This window comes from Camellia sinensis, chromosome 6 (assembly GCF_055761805.1).
Source record: "Camellia sinensis isolate YWXY chromosome 6, ASM5576180v1, whole genome shotgun sequence".
Classification (NCBI taxonomy): Eukaryota; Viridiplantae; Streptophyta; class Magnoliopsida; order Ericales; family Theaceae; genus Camellia; species Camellia sinensis.
In genome coordinates, this window is record NC_138966.1 from 139,470,957 (window position 1) to 139,485,902 (window position 14,946).

Consider the following 14,946-nt stretch of genomic DNA (forward strand, 5'->3'; position numbering starts at 1 on the left):
TCTAAGTTGGTTTTTCCTACTAACCTAGAGTAAAGTGTTTGGTTATTCCGACCAGACGTCCTGCAGCCTGGATCCTTATCCTGGGCTTAGGAGGGGTGTTGGTTTTTCCAGCCAACCTCTAAGTTGGTTTTTCCTGCCAACCTAGAGTAAAGTGTTTGGTTTTTCCAGCTAAACGTCCTGCAGCCTGGATCCTTATCCTAGGCTTAGGAGGGGTGTTGGTTTTTTCGGCCAACCACTAAGTTGGTTATTCCTGCCAACCTAGAGTAAAGTGTTTGGTTATTCCGACCAAACGTCCTGCAGCCTGGATCCTTATCCTGGGCTTAGGAGGGGTGTTGGTTATTCCAGCCAACCTCTAAGTTGATTATTCCCGCCAACTCAGAGTAAAGTGTTTGGTTATTCCGACCAAACGTCCTGTAGCCTGGATCCTTATCCTGGGCTTAGAAGGGGTGCAAAGTTGGTTATTCCGGCCGACTATGCTTACAATGTCTCTAACTCACTAAAACAATCTTTTACAGAATGAAACAACTGTGCTGAAAAGAGGCTACTTGTTTTATTGAGAAAGAAAAAAGAAAATTACAAATACTTAGAAGAAAAGCTAAAAATAAAATAGTTTGAGATTGGTAGTGTTCCATGGCCTGGGAATGGCTTTGCTGTCCTCATCTTCCAAGTGGTATGCCCCTTTTCCTGCTAATCCTACCACTTTGTAAGGTCCTTCCCAATTGGGCCCCAACTTGCCATCTCCGGGTATCACGGTGTTTCCCATTACTTTGCGCAGTATCCAATCTCCAATCTTGAATTGCCTTGGGTGCACTGTCTTGTTATACTTTCTGGACAACTCTTGCTAGTATGAAGCAATGTAAACCAGTGCTCTTTCTCTTCTTTCTTCAGCAAGGTTGAGCTCCAATGCTATGGCTTCTCTATTTAAGTCTGGATCAAAATTTTTGCTTCTGATGGTGGGGAGGCCAACTTCTAGTGGTATTACTGCTTCCATGCCATAGGCCAAGAAAAATGGTGTTTCACCAGTTGACCGTCGTGGTGTGGTGCGCTAAGCCCATAAAATATAGGGGAGCTCCTCTGTCCATTTGCCTTTTGCTTTCTCTAATCTTTTCTTTAGTCCATCCAAGATGACTTTGTTTGATGCTTCCGCCTGGCCATTCACTTGGGGGTATGCTGGTGTAGAATTGTAGAACTCTATCTTGTATTCTTCACAGAAGCCTCTGAAAATTTTGCCGTCGAATTAAGTGCTGTTGTCAGATATCAGAGCTTTCGGTATGCCAAACCAAGTGATGATATTTTGCCAGACGAACTTCTTTACATCTTTGTCTTTTATTGATGCTAGTGCTTCTGCCTCCACCCACTTTGTGAAGTAATCTGTTGTTGCGAGAAAGAACTTTCTGTTGCCGGGTGCCGTTGGAAGTGGTCCTACTATGTCCAAGCCCCACATTGCAAAGGGCCATGGACTAGTTAAAGGTAGAAGCTCTCTGGCTGGTTGATGTATTTGGTGTGCGAACTTCTGGCATTTCTCACACTTCTTGACATACTTCTCAGAATCTACTTGCATGTATGGCCACCAATATCCTTGCGAAATGGCTCTGTAAGCTAATGATCTTCCTCCTTGGTGGTTTCCGCATACGCCTTCATGTATCTCGAACAAGAACGCTTCAACTTTGCTGGGATGGACACACTTTAGGTAAGGTCCTGTGAAGGATTTCTTGTATAAGGCCATTGATAGGGAGAGCCAAAATCGCTGCAACTTTGCTCTTATTTTGTTGGCCTCTTTCTTCTCTTCCGGTAGGATGCCGTCTTTTAAGAATGCTATGATGGGATCCATCCATGAAGGGCCTAGTTCGACGCAACATACTCCTTCTACTTCAGGTTCTTCAATGCTTGGTCTTAGAAAGTAGTCAATCAGTAACGGATGAGGGACAGATGTATCTGCCATTGAAGCAAAGCCTGCTAGTTCATCCGCTCTATTGTGTTTCTTCCCTGCTGATCTACTCTATCCGCACTACTTCAAATTTCTTGATCTCTTTTCTGACTAACTCTTGGTACTTAGCCATCCTGTCATCCTTTGCCTCGTAGTCACCTGAAATTTGGTTTACCACCAGCTCTGAGTCACTGTAAACCATTAGCTCAGTGGCCTTCATGTAGGATGCTGATTTTAAGCCTGCCAAAAGTGCTTCATATTCTGCTTCGTTGTTCGATGCTGGGAAGCCAAGGTTGACTGCTTGCTCCACCACTAGGCCATCTGGTGAGATGAGGACTATGCCTAGTCCTGCACTGTGCCTGTTGGACGCTACATCCACGAAGAGCTTCCACATCTCTCCAACGAACAGTTTTCAGCAAGTGGAGGGATCGGATGATGCCTTGGGATCAAAAGTGTTGCTGGTGTTTTCTTCGAGGTCCATTCTAGCTGTTTGCCCCTCGCTATCTGATTGTACCAAGTCGTTATTCGTTGGTGAGTCTTGGTTTGGTATAGCATGGTTTGCTTCTTCCTCCCTTACTTTACTCTGGTCTGCCTTAGGGTCTGACTGGGTATCTTGTACCAGGGGTTGCGCTATTCCGGCGTCAACTTCCAACCCTAGTTCAGTGGTATCAGTCAGGTCGACTGGGTAGATATGATAACTTCTTGGGGTGAATTCTGTGACAAAGTCTACCAAGGCTTGGGCTTTTATGGCGGTTCTGGGTTGGAACTTGATGTCGAATTGTCCCAACTCAACTGCCCACTTCAAGACTCGTCCAGAAAAGTTTGCCCTCTCAAACAGAGCTTTTAGTGGAAAAGCTGTGAAGACGATTATTGTATGGGCGTGGAAGTAATGCGACAATTTCCTTGATGCCATCATCAAGGCTAAGGCCAATTTTTCCAACGGTAAGTACCTGGTTTTCGCGCCCAGCAATATCTTGCTGACATAGAAGATAGGCAGATGCTGGATTCCTTCCGCTCGGACCAACACTGCGTTGATTGCGTGCTGCGAAACTGCCACGTACAAAAATAGTTCTTCTCCAGGTATTGGGGTTACTAGCAGTGGTGGAGAAGACATGTATTCTTTCAAACTTTTAAGGGCGCGGTCGCATTCTTCATCCCACTCAAACTTGGCCTTTAATGCTTGAAAAAATGGTCAACATCTGTCTGACGACCGACTTATGAACCGATTTAGCGCGGCTGCCATTCCGGTGAGATGCTGTCCTTCTTTTACAGAGTTGGGTCTCTCTAGTTCCTAAATTGCTTTGATTTGAGAGGGGTTTGCTTCTATACCTCGGTTGGTCACCAGGAAGCCTAGGAACTTGCCAGATCCTACGCCGAACGCACACTTGGATGCATTAAGGCGCAGTTTGTGCTTCTTCAGGATCTGAAACATCTCACCTAGGTCCCTGAGGTGGTCGTTCTTATTCTTGCTCTTGATCACCATGTTGTCGATGTAGGCCTCCATTGTTCTGCCTAATAATGGTTCGAACATCTTGGTAACCATCCGTTGAAATGTTGCCCCTGCGTTCTTAAGGCCAAAGGGCATGACCTTGTAACAATATAGTCCTATTGGCATTGTAAAAGATGTAACCTCCTGGTCTGGCTCATACATGGCGATCTGATGGTACCCTCTGTACGCATCAAGAAAGCTAAGACGGTTGTGTCCTACCGTTAGATCTACCAGTTGGTCTATCCGTGGTAGAGGAAAGTTGTCCTTTGGGCATGCCTTGTTGACTGTTTTGTAGTCCACACAGACACGCCATTTTCCATTCTTTTTAGGTACCACTACTGTATTGGAGATCCATCTGGGGTAGTGCACCTCTCTGATAACTCCTGCTTCTAGTAGGTTTTCTACTTCTTCCGCCACTATCTCGGCATGGTGGAGTGCCGATCTGCGAGGGCACTGTATAATTGGTCTGGCAATTGGGTGGACATTCAATTGGTGACAGATGAAGCTTGGGTCAATGCCAGACATGTCATACGGCGTCCAAGCAAACACTTCGATGTTAGAGGTCAAGAATTCCATGACCTCTATTCTCTCAGTGCTGGACATAGATGAGCCAAGCAAAAAGAACTTATCTGGGTTCTCTTCATCTATTCTTACCTGTACCAAATCTTCCACTGCCTTCTGTTCAGCAGTTTTGCCAACATCCGCAAACAATTCATTACTCTCAAGTTCTTCCACCATCTGAACAAACCCTTTGGTAGCTCAACTACCATTTACTGTGACGAAGCATTGCTTGGACATAATTTGGTCTCCATAGACCTCTTCAATTACCCCAGGTTCATTGGGGAACCGCATTACTTGATGGTAGGTTGACGCTACCGATCGCATGGCGTGTAGCCATGTTCTCCCCAAAATTATGTTGTAAGTGGAAGGGACTTTCAATACCCAGAATTCCACTTGTTCAGTCATGCTTCCTGCTCTGACTGGGAGGATTATCTTCCCAACTGGCCACTCTAGCATTGAGTTGAATCCGATCAGGGGAGATACGGCAGGTGCCAAGTCTTTGTCTTCTAGTTTCAACTATTTGAAAGTTTCGTAATACATTATCTCACATGAGCTCCCTTGATCGATCAAAATTCGCTTGACGTTGTAATCCTCGACGCAGAGAGTGACGACCAGCGCATCATTGTGAGGGCAATATATCCTTGCCAAGTCTCTGTCTGAAAAAGACATGATGTTTGTGGCCTCTGTTTTCCCTTTTTTAATGGTGGGCTGTGCACTCAATACCTCCCTTAAGTGCTCAGCCTTCTTTACCATGCCCCTGAGTTCACATACTCGCTCAGGCTCAAATACCCCATGTATTACGTTTATCACGCCTTGAGGTGGGGCGTCAATCGGTGTTCCGTCTGGGTTATCGTGGTTTTGGGGAGCTGGCTGCGTCCCTCCCTCTATGTACCGGTCCAGGTGACCAGCTGCCACTAACTCCTCCAGATGCTATCTCAACGGCGTGCAGTTTTCAGTGCGGTGCCCCTTTTCTTTATAGAAGGTGCACCGAGATCTTTCGTCGTAGTCCTTCTGTTCCTCTCCCAATTTAGCTGGCCATTTAACGAAAGGTTCATCGCGTATCTTGCTGAGAATTTGGTAGATTGGTTTCTTGAATACCGTGGTAATGGCAGTGCGGCCTCTCAACCATCTTTTATCTCAGTCCTCTTCGTTGTCTCGTCTGCCTCGTCTATTCTTGCTTGGACGTTCTATTGTGTTGATTTTTTCCGTAGTCTTCTTATCTGGTGTTGTTATTACACCAGATTTTGCCTTGGCACGGGCGCCATCCTCCTCCACCCGAATATGTTGTTGCACTCTCTCCATCAAGGCTTCCATCGTGAGGGGTGGAGTCATAGTAATTGAATCCCTCAATCTGTTTCTGACTGGAAGTCCTCTTTTGTATTGTGCGATGGTGAGATTGGTGAGGCAGTCCCCTATCTGGTTGAATGTCTCTCAGTAGCGACTGTTGTAGGATCTCAATGTTTCCTTGTCTCCCATGTCAATTGAGAGTAGCTGATCGATCTCCACTGGTGTCTTGGTGTTCATTTTAAACCTTGTCACGAACGCCTCTGCCAACTGTGCCCAGGAGGCTATGTTGCCTTCTGGTAACCTTTCGAACCAGGTTAAACCTAGGTCGCCAAGGCTGGATGGGAATAAAATGCACATCAAAGCCTCATTTCGCCGATATACTGCCATGACCTGGCGAAAGTGGCTTAGGTGCATGTAAGGGTCTGTCTTCCCCTCATATGTCGTAAACTTAGGCTGGATGAAGCCTGAAGGTAATGGTGCGTTCTCAATCGCCGGAACGAACGGCGAGCTATGTAGTCTTGCCAGTGCTTTATCTGTTGGTTCGTAGGCAAGGTACGGTATTGGCATTCCAACCTTGACGCTTTCATGCGTCCGAGGAGCCAACCGCTAAAGGGCTGAAACTCTGTGCGGGTCGCGTGCCCTGGCATCCTCCTTCCGTCGTGACCTTTCATCAAGCACAGTCCGTAAGTTGGACGACCTAGGCAACTCCGTTTGCCTAGATGATGTCTGGTGCATATGTGAGGGCCGATAGGTACTTCCCTCAGTGTAAGACCTTAATGTTCTCATTTTCTCAGACCTGGAGTAATGAGTTCTAGAAGTCCTAGATTGAGTGTCGCCTGTCCTGAGGCTTCTACTCTCTACTTGCGATGGCGTGGTATGCCTACCATGATCTTCTGAGTGGCGAGGAGGCGTATTGCCTGTGTGCCCCTCTCCTGTCGCCACCCATTTTCCCTTGATCTGGCGCTTCATGGACTCCATGTCTGCCGCCATCTTCCTTATTAATTCATCTTTCTCTTTTACGCGATCCTCCAGAGCTTGAGGATCGATTCTTCGCCTTTGCCTTTCAGGACTTTGTGAGCGAGAGCGACGGGAGCCGTTATTCTGCCTCCCCCTTGCATCCCTCCGGGGATTCTGTCGCTGGGGCTCTAAGTCCGCCATGGGAGGGATAGAGGGCAAACCTTCACACCTTCCACCTTCCTCTAGGGTTTGTCCGTCGATGGCGAATTGTGGCAAATCTTCGTTGTGTGCCATTCAACTAGCAAGGGAAACTTGATCAAGAGGTTTTGTTCTTTGTCTGATATTCCCACAAATGGCGCCAATTGTACGGGAAAGAGATAAACCTTCTCGTATAATCCTGTTGATCAAGTCTGTGCTCCTCCGTTTGACGTCGCTTTACTCCCTGAAAATACAAACGTGAGCTAGTCGGCGGGTGTGTGCCGGATACCTCTCCAATGCCTAAGTCAGCAGAATAGACAAATAAACAAAAAGCTCTGTGTATTCGAGAATCAAAGTTGTGTTACCTCTCCATAGGTAATGTTGTGAGCTTTTATAGGTTCCGTGTGGCACAATCCTAGTAGGACTCTTACTCCTCCATGTAGAGTCCTCCTAGGAATCACATTCTTAAAAGATAATGCTTATCCCTCAACACCCCCCTCACTGCTTAAACCAAGTGAGATGGTTTTACCACGGTTGGATGTCAATACAACCGAGATAACATGGCCACGCTAAAGCCGCAGACTAGACCGAGCTCCAACTAGCTTGGTTCTTCCTTTCACTGCGCGTGTACCTTGGCTGACATTCCAACTGGGTTGTCCGAAACCGTGCTATCCACAATGAGCTTGGATCGAGCTAACTAATAGCAAGGTTCTGAGGAAAGCTCAACATACTTCGGCCCAACATAGTATGACCGAGCTAACTGTTACCGCGCCAACCGTGGCGACCGAGCCAACCACCAAGCTCCTTCGGACCGGACTAATTACATGGCCTTTTTACTCAGCCCTTCTCACCGTGGCCCACAGAATGGCCCATTACCTAGCTCAGCCCAATTTATATATAAATTACCCTCTCAGTTTACAACTAATTTCTATCCAAAGCTCTCTTCTTTTTCCTCTTCTTTTTTCCTAGATTATTATGCTGAACTTGCAAACTGGTAAAGTAACTTTAATCCTTATGACCATTTGTGGACATGATGTTGGCTTGATGAAGTAGAATCACATCACTTGTTCAAAGTCCTGTGCACCACCTTTCGTTGACATTTTCAAGTAGTTTTAAGGTAGATTATTTTTTACGTGATTTTAGGATAAGGTGAATTCAGTAGGTGACATTTTTCATTGTCCCAACCCATCTAGATCTATGGCTTTGTATTCTCACCTGGACAATTGATGAAGTTTATTGCTGAAAATTCATAGAAGGCAAGCATTTTGCTATAGTTCAGTCAATAGTTCATTCCATCAAAGGGCATATATTGCTTGGAATTTTCAAAACCTTAGTTATCATGCTTTCCTCTATAAGATGTGCACAACCCACATTTTTATTGAATTCTCCTCTACTTTTTTTTTTTTTTTGTTTTTGGATGCTCAATTGTTGATTTGAATCTGCACTTTGTAGGCATGCCTAGTGTTGTAGCTTATGCTGGTTTTTATGTGGTATGCTCTCTTAAACAAGGAGAGTGTGTTTTTGTTTCAACTGCCTCTGGAGCTGTTGGTCAGCTTGTTAGGCAGTTTGCAAAGTTATTAGGCTGTTATGTTGTTGGAAGTGCCGGAACCAAAGAAAAGGTGAGTTTCACATTTCCATTATGCTATTCATGCTAAAATAACCAATTAGTGGCTGTCGAATCAGAACTATATTGATTGCTCAATTTATGTGGTCTGACACCTTTTCCTTTAGCTAGTATGTTTGTAACCGTCACAAATTTAGAAATTTCAGCGAAGAAGTATATTAAGCTGGGTCAGAGAGGCATGGTCACTGACTCTCTTCTATTTTTTATACTTTTGCTCTTTTTTAACCAAGGTTGATCTATTGAAGAACAAATTCGAATTTGATGAAGCTTTTAATTATAAAGAGAAGAAGGACTTAGAAGCAGCTCTGAAAAGGTTAGCAAGTCATGTTCTTGTAGAGAAATACATAACAACACAAAAAAATTTAAAGCCCGAGTACATTGCTGGATAGAAGGGCAAGCTGCTAATATGGACGACCTTGTTCAAGAAATGCCCCTTGATGAATAAAGCTTTGAATTCTACGAGTCACCTTTTGACTTGCCTTGTATAAAATAGATGGTATCCAAAACTCAGCTCCTTGGGGTCGTTTGTTGACACTTCTGTTTCCTATGTTTCTGTTTTTGTTTTAAACAATAACTTGTTTGGTTTATTGTTCTCGTTTACACACACACACACACACACACACAAAAAAGAAGAAAAAAGGAATTGATTTTAAAATTTCCCAATTTTTTGGAAACCAAAAAAAAAAACAAAACAAAAAAGGTGATGTTTTCACTTGTTTTCAAAATAAGTTTTCGCTCTCTCCTCCCCCACCATCCATTAGCCACCACAACCTACCAAAAAACAAGCAATTGACAATGTTAACAAGCAACCCCTAGTTGGCTTTGTTATGTTTCTTCGGAAAACTGTTGGTCTATTTACAAGCCATACTAAGAAAGAGCCTTCTTGGTATTAACTAGAATTACCTTTTTTTGGTAGGGTATTTTTTTATTCCCTTTCAAGTTGATTATCTTCATTCTTTACACTTTGTTTCCTTCCACATATGTGATTTTTCCTTCTTTTATCAGAATCAGTAAGTTTTCTTGTAAGTCTCATCTGGTTTGTAAGAAGCCTACAATGCATGGCTAACCAAAGGAAGGTTTTAAGCTTTTGAGGGGCTTTCATTTGCCATAGGCAATGCCAATCAACTTCAACTTCATTTTGTTTGGTAAGAGCATTGTAGGCTGCAGATGTAGAGAAGTTACCATTTGCGGTTCCTTGCCAAGTTGGATTGTCCATGAAAGTCACAAATCTTGGTCTGTAGACACTAAGGATGTTATCCTTGTCCTGTTGTGAGATGAGGTGCTGGATTGGGGTCAGATCCCAATTCCCTTCTTCATCAAGAATGGAACTAACTGTTGTTTTATAGTCAATATTAGAGCTTTGATTAGTGTTACACAGAGGTTGAGTGCCACACCACCAATCAGTCCAAAGTGCAATGTTCTCCCCATTCCCTACATTCCATTTGATATTAGCTTCTAAGACCACCCTGTTTTTAATTGTACTCTTCCAAGTATGAGATGCATTCCTCTTTATGGGCCAGTTGGAAATGGAATGATGCTGAAGGATATTTAGACTTGAGGACATTACACCAAAGGTTCTCAGCATTGCTAGCAATTTTTCAGCCTAGTTTAGAAATTAAAGAAGAGTTCTGCTCTCTAGTTTTCCTAATGCCCAACCCACCCTGTTTCTTACTTTTGCAAACTTGATTCCAATTCACAATATGGACTTTTCTGGCAATGTCAGTACTGCCCCAAATGAAGTTCCTGTTTAAATTATCTATTTTGTCACAAATATTTCTAGAAATTTCCATAGTTTGCATAAGATGGTTAGGGATAGCTGAAGTAACTGATTGTACATAATAATGATGTTGTGGGGAATAGGTATATTTCAATTGTGGAGTTGACTCTCTTATTTGTGGATTTATTAGTAATTAGTGATATCACTTATATAAGTAATTTTTACTCCTATATTGAGGCATGTAATATAATGGTTGAATCAAATGAAATTGGTTGGTGTAACCAGAGAACTGGCAAAGGAGAGGATCATTGCCCATCATGTGAACAGAATGTATTCAGAACTAAATCAGAGAGAAGGAATAGACCTGCCTTTATAAATGTGTATTAATTAATTAATTATTATTTATAATAATACATACATAATTAATGGAGTTTATTATGCCACGTGAAAAAATGAAGGGAAAAACCGTATAAACAGGCGACAGTATAGGATTATAGCTTCCTCCTACCCGTCAGATCCACTTTTCTTCCGTTTTATACACCTAGAAATGGACACAAAGACCCAAAATAAATTAAATATGAAACAATTAAATTTGATAATCACAGTTATTTAAAATAATTAGATAATAAGTACACGTTGAAAGGCGTTTTGGGCGAAAAAAATTATGTCACATCTACACCAATTTAAGAGTTAGTTATAATATATAGCAAGTATAGATATTCGGAAATTGAACAATTGAGATTCAATTAATTATTGGATCAATCAAAATTAATATTCAAAAGGTACTACAACAAACAACAAACAAGAATTTTAGGACCCCAGATTTCATTTCCAAATTTGAAAATTTTGTTGTAAAAAACATTGACTCAATTCTTAGTGTCGCGAAACTAGTCGTTAAAAAGTCGTTTTGAAAAGTTAAAAAAAAAAATAAGCTTTATCAATTAAATTGTAAAACTATCACTGATAAATAATTTGGTTCTTAAAAGATTTATTTTTTGAGACAATTTTTTTATTCCAAATGGATATAGTAATTCATCACTAAATGTCTAATTTTGTAACTAAAAATATAAGAATAATGATTCATCCCCTTAATTGTGCTCCCCTAATTCCACCCTCAATGATGTAGAATTAGAAAGTCTAAAGATAAGTGGAAGAGGAGTGTAGGACCGCTTCACATGGGGGTGAGCCATGTCATTAGAGGTAGAATTGGGGGGACAAAATTAAGGGGTTGTAACCACTCAAAATATAATAATGAAACTTTTAGCAAAAAATATATTTTGTCTCTAAAAAATAATTTTGTCCCTATATTTTTATCTTTAAAACTTTAATTTGTTGTTGTGGGCCCTATTTGATTCGGCAAATTATATAATATGATTGGGATTATTAATCCATTAGACTAACATTCCATTGTTTAGTTACAATTTTTGTTTTTGAGATTAGATTTCGATTGACATTTTATCCAACAAAATTGAAAGAAATTTTTTTAAACCTACAACTAATAATGCAAAATAAACATATAATTGAAATGACATATTTTCATATCCATTGCAAAACAAATGTGGATATGATATACTTGTTTATCTCATTAGTGTAATTGGATAATCAATCATATACTAATCTCTTAAATATTAATTCCCTCATTATTAACCTTACTAATCAAATAGAAAATGTTTTGGACCCACAAACCAACCGTGAGTGATCTGTTATAAGTCACATCACTTGAGAATCTCCCTAAAATATATAAATTATTCAATGAGTACTTGTTATGTCATTAATGATGTGTTTGGTTGAGTAATTTGAGGATGGATTTGAAAAAGGTAGGTGAAATGTGAAAAAAAATATACTTACATTTCACTTAGTTTCACATACATTTTTTCTTTTTCTTTTCAAATCTCTTTTTAAATTCCCTAACCAAACACAACATAAATATTAATTTTGGGTTCCAAAATTGGTGAGACGTTACTACTAATCAAATTCTAAAAGACAAGCATTAGCCAACAAGCATCAACCCACGAAAACCCTTCCAAAAAAACAAAATAGACGCTTAAATCGTCGCCCACGAAAACCCTTCCAAAAAAACAAAATAGACGCTTAAATCATCGCCCACCCATTAACACGATAAGACCACACCACATAGCAAACCAATACAGAGGTATACTTTTCATAGAATATTAATGAATAATGCTATATGTATTAATTAATATACACACTAATATACTAACAAATAATGTGACATCATTTGTATGATTTTGAGAGTTTATAATTTGTATAATAAATGTAGTCAATAATGATATTATAATACTAGTTGGTACACTAGTATGTACACTAATTGGTGCATATAGTACTATCGAATATTAATTTCAAGTTAAAAAATGATTTAGAGAAGCTTGAAAACTTATTACAGTCTAACTAGACGAAATGGAAAATGTTATATGTCTCAAATTTTCTACCAAATGAATGACGAAATGTCTCACATGAGTATGGAGCGCACAATGTAAATCCTACACCCATATGAGATATTTGATCATTTATTTGATAGAAAATTTAGTATCTTTAACATTACTCAGACGAAATTCCTTTTAATAGAGAAGACCCCAAATGAATTTTAATATTAATTAAAATGATGGGTAAGTTGTTATGTAAAAATTTGGGTACAACTTTATTAAAATTAAGTGCGAAGTGCAACATGCATGATTTAAATTAAATTCTGTGCAGCATAGGTATGATGTGGGTAGGTCCACATTATTAGAGATTTCGTTGAATAATTCTTTTGATTGGGCCTGGAGAGCTTTATTTCTACGCAGATTGAGCTCATGTCTTAACCTAATTATTTTGGCCCATGTTCAATTATTTAAATATTAGATACCATTTTGGGCTCATCTAATTTAAGAAAAACTACTCATAAATCTCATTTGAAGAAAAGTTCTTCCATTTAGTCTTAGAAGTTTTCTTACAAACTAATTAGTCCTTTTTATTTTAGGTATGTTGTATTTCCTTGATTTGAGGGTTGAAAGTTTACTTGTTTACCCTTGTGTGTGATTTTGTTTGGATTTTTTTCCTAATATTGAGTGTGCATGGATAAGGTAGGTTTTTACGTTTCTATTTTTATTTTATTTTTTTGTGGGGATTTAGTGGAGTGATTTGTAGGTGTATGATGTTACCCCGTTTGTGGTGTTATTAATGTTTCGTTCCTTTTTGTGGTGTTCGTCTCTATTGTAATATTGACATTATAATATTGACATGAATTAACATCCAAACGTAACACTAATGCAACACATAAATAAAAAATTCTTTACTGTACTTTCCCAAACGTAACACTCTAAAAAAACTCATTAGTGTAACGCTCTAAAGTAACACAAAAAAATTTCTTATTGTAACACTCTAATGTAATACAAAAAAACTCCTTAGTGTATTTTTTCTAAACGTTACACTTTAATAGAGCACATAAGAAAAACTCTTTAATAGAGCACTCTAATGCAACACACTAAAACTCATTAGTATAACACTCTAATGTAACATATAAAAAAAAACTTCTTGATGTACTTTTTTCAAATATAACACTCTAATATAATACTCTAAAAGAATTACTTAGTGCAACACTCTAATGTAACACACAAAAACTCCTTAGTGTAATATTTTAATGTAACACACAAAAAAAATCCTTAGTCTAACACTTTAATGTAACACACAAAAAAACTCTTTGTTGTACTTATCCCAAACGTAACGCTCCAAAAATAAAAAATAAAAAAATATTTCTTAGTATACATTTTCTAAACGTAACACTCCAATATAATACTAAAAAAAAAAGAATGTGAGATTCTTCAAACCATTCCAAAAAAAGTACAAATATCCCTTAGTAAGTTTTGAACAAATGTATAATTTCAAATTGTGAGTGTTACGTTTAAAAAAGTACACTAAGAAGTTTTTTTTTAGTATTTTTGTGTGTTATATTAGAGTATATTACATTGAAGTGTTACATTTGAGATTACACTGATTGAAGTGTTACGTTTAAGAAAAGTATACTAAGAAATTATTTTATTTTTTTATTTTTTACATTGGAGCGTTACGTTTGAGAAAAGTACACCAAAGAATTTTTTTGAGTGTTAAGTTGTTACATTTAAAAAAAAGTACGCTAATGAGTTTTTCTGTGTGTTAAATTGAAGTGGTACGTTATTGGAGTATTATATTAGAGTTTAGATTTTTGTTCGTAATATGTGATTTGTTCTAGAATAAGGGAAAATCCAAAACTTCTGTAATACAAATTGCCCAAATGTGTAATTTTACATTTTGAAAAAATCACTTTTATCTCTAAAAAATTAAACCCAAACATGTAAGTGACTACCCTTTTATATAATTTTTACTTTAATGGGACCTTTGGATTTATAAGAAAAAAAGGAAGACTAAACCGTTCATAAGATCACATTTTGAGATTTATTGGTGTTTCACCCTTTAATTTATTTTGGCCCAAATATAATTCATAACTCATTTTTTCCAAAATTTTGGATTAAAATTTGAAAATAGAGAGGTATGTACACACTTACATTTTCAAACAGGAAATTATAGAATATTCTTAAAATATCACGTGTTCATATTATTCAATATGCTCCATCATGTTTCTTAATTATCCAACACAATATTCCACCTACTCACATTCTTCACCAATCACATACTATGAAATACCACGTGTCTATATTTCAGGATTACTGAATAATTATCATTTTCAAACACACATTCATAGAGAGAGCAAGAAAGTGGGGAGCGAGAAGAGCCATCTCACGAGGAGGAGGATGCCTACGGCGATGAGCTGAGTAGGTTCCTCTTTGGTGAGAAGGATATTGAGTGATAGCGATTTTGTACTCTTTCTCTGTTTGTATTGACATAAAATATTTTTATAAAAAATATTTTACTAATTTTTTGTTGTTTAGTTGAATAAAAAATAGTTTTATATCATTTTTTTAAAAAGGACTTACCTTTTGAAATTTCGTAAGTTAATTTTTACAAAGTTGACTATCACTCACTATATTTTCAACACATTTAGTTTTTTCAAATACATATCTTAGCTCACTAAAAAATTATAGATAACACTTTATTGAATCAACATTTCTATTGTAGATAATAAAATGTTTTTGTTTCAAGTGTCAACTAAATATCAAAAAATAAAAACAAAAACAAAAGTATTTTTTTTA

The 14,946-nt window shown here is 38.6% G+C and overlaps 1 pseudogene; it reads left to right on the top strand.

The window, feature by feature from the left end:
• Window positions 1-13,439, top strand: part of LOC114290882 (2-alkenal reductase (NADP(+)-dependent)-like) — a 52,629-nt pseudogene extending 39,190 nt beyond the window's left edge.
• The last annotated feature ends 1,507 nt before the right edge of the window (window positions 13,440-14,946 follow it).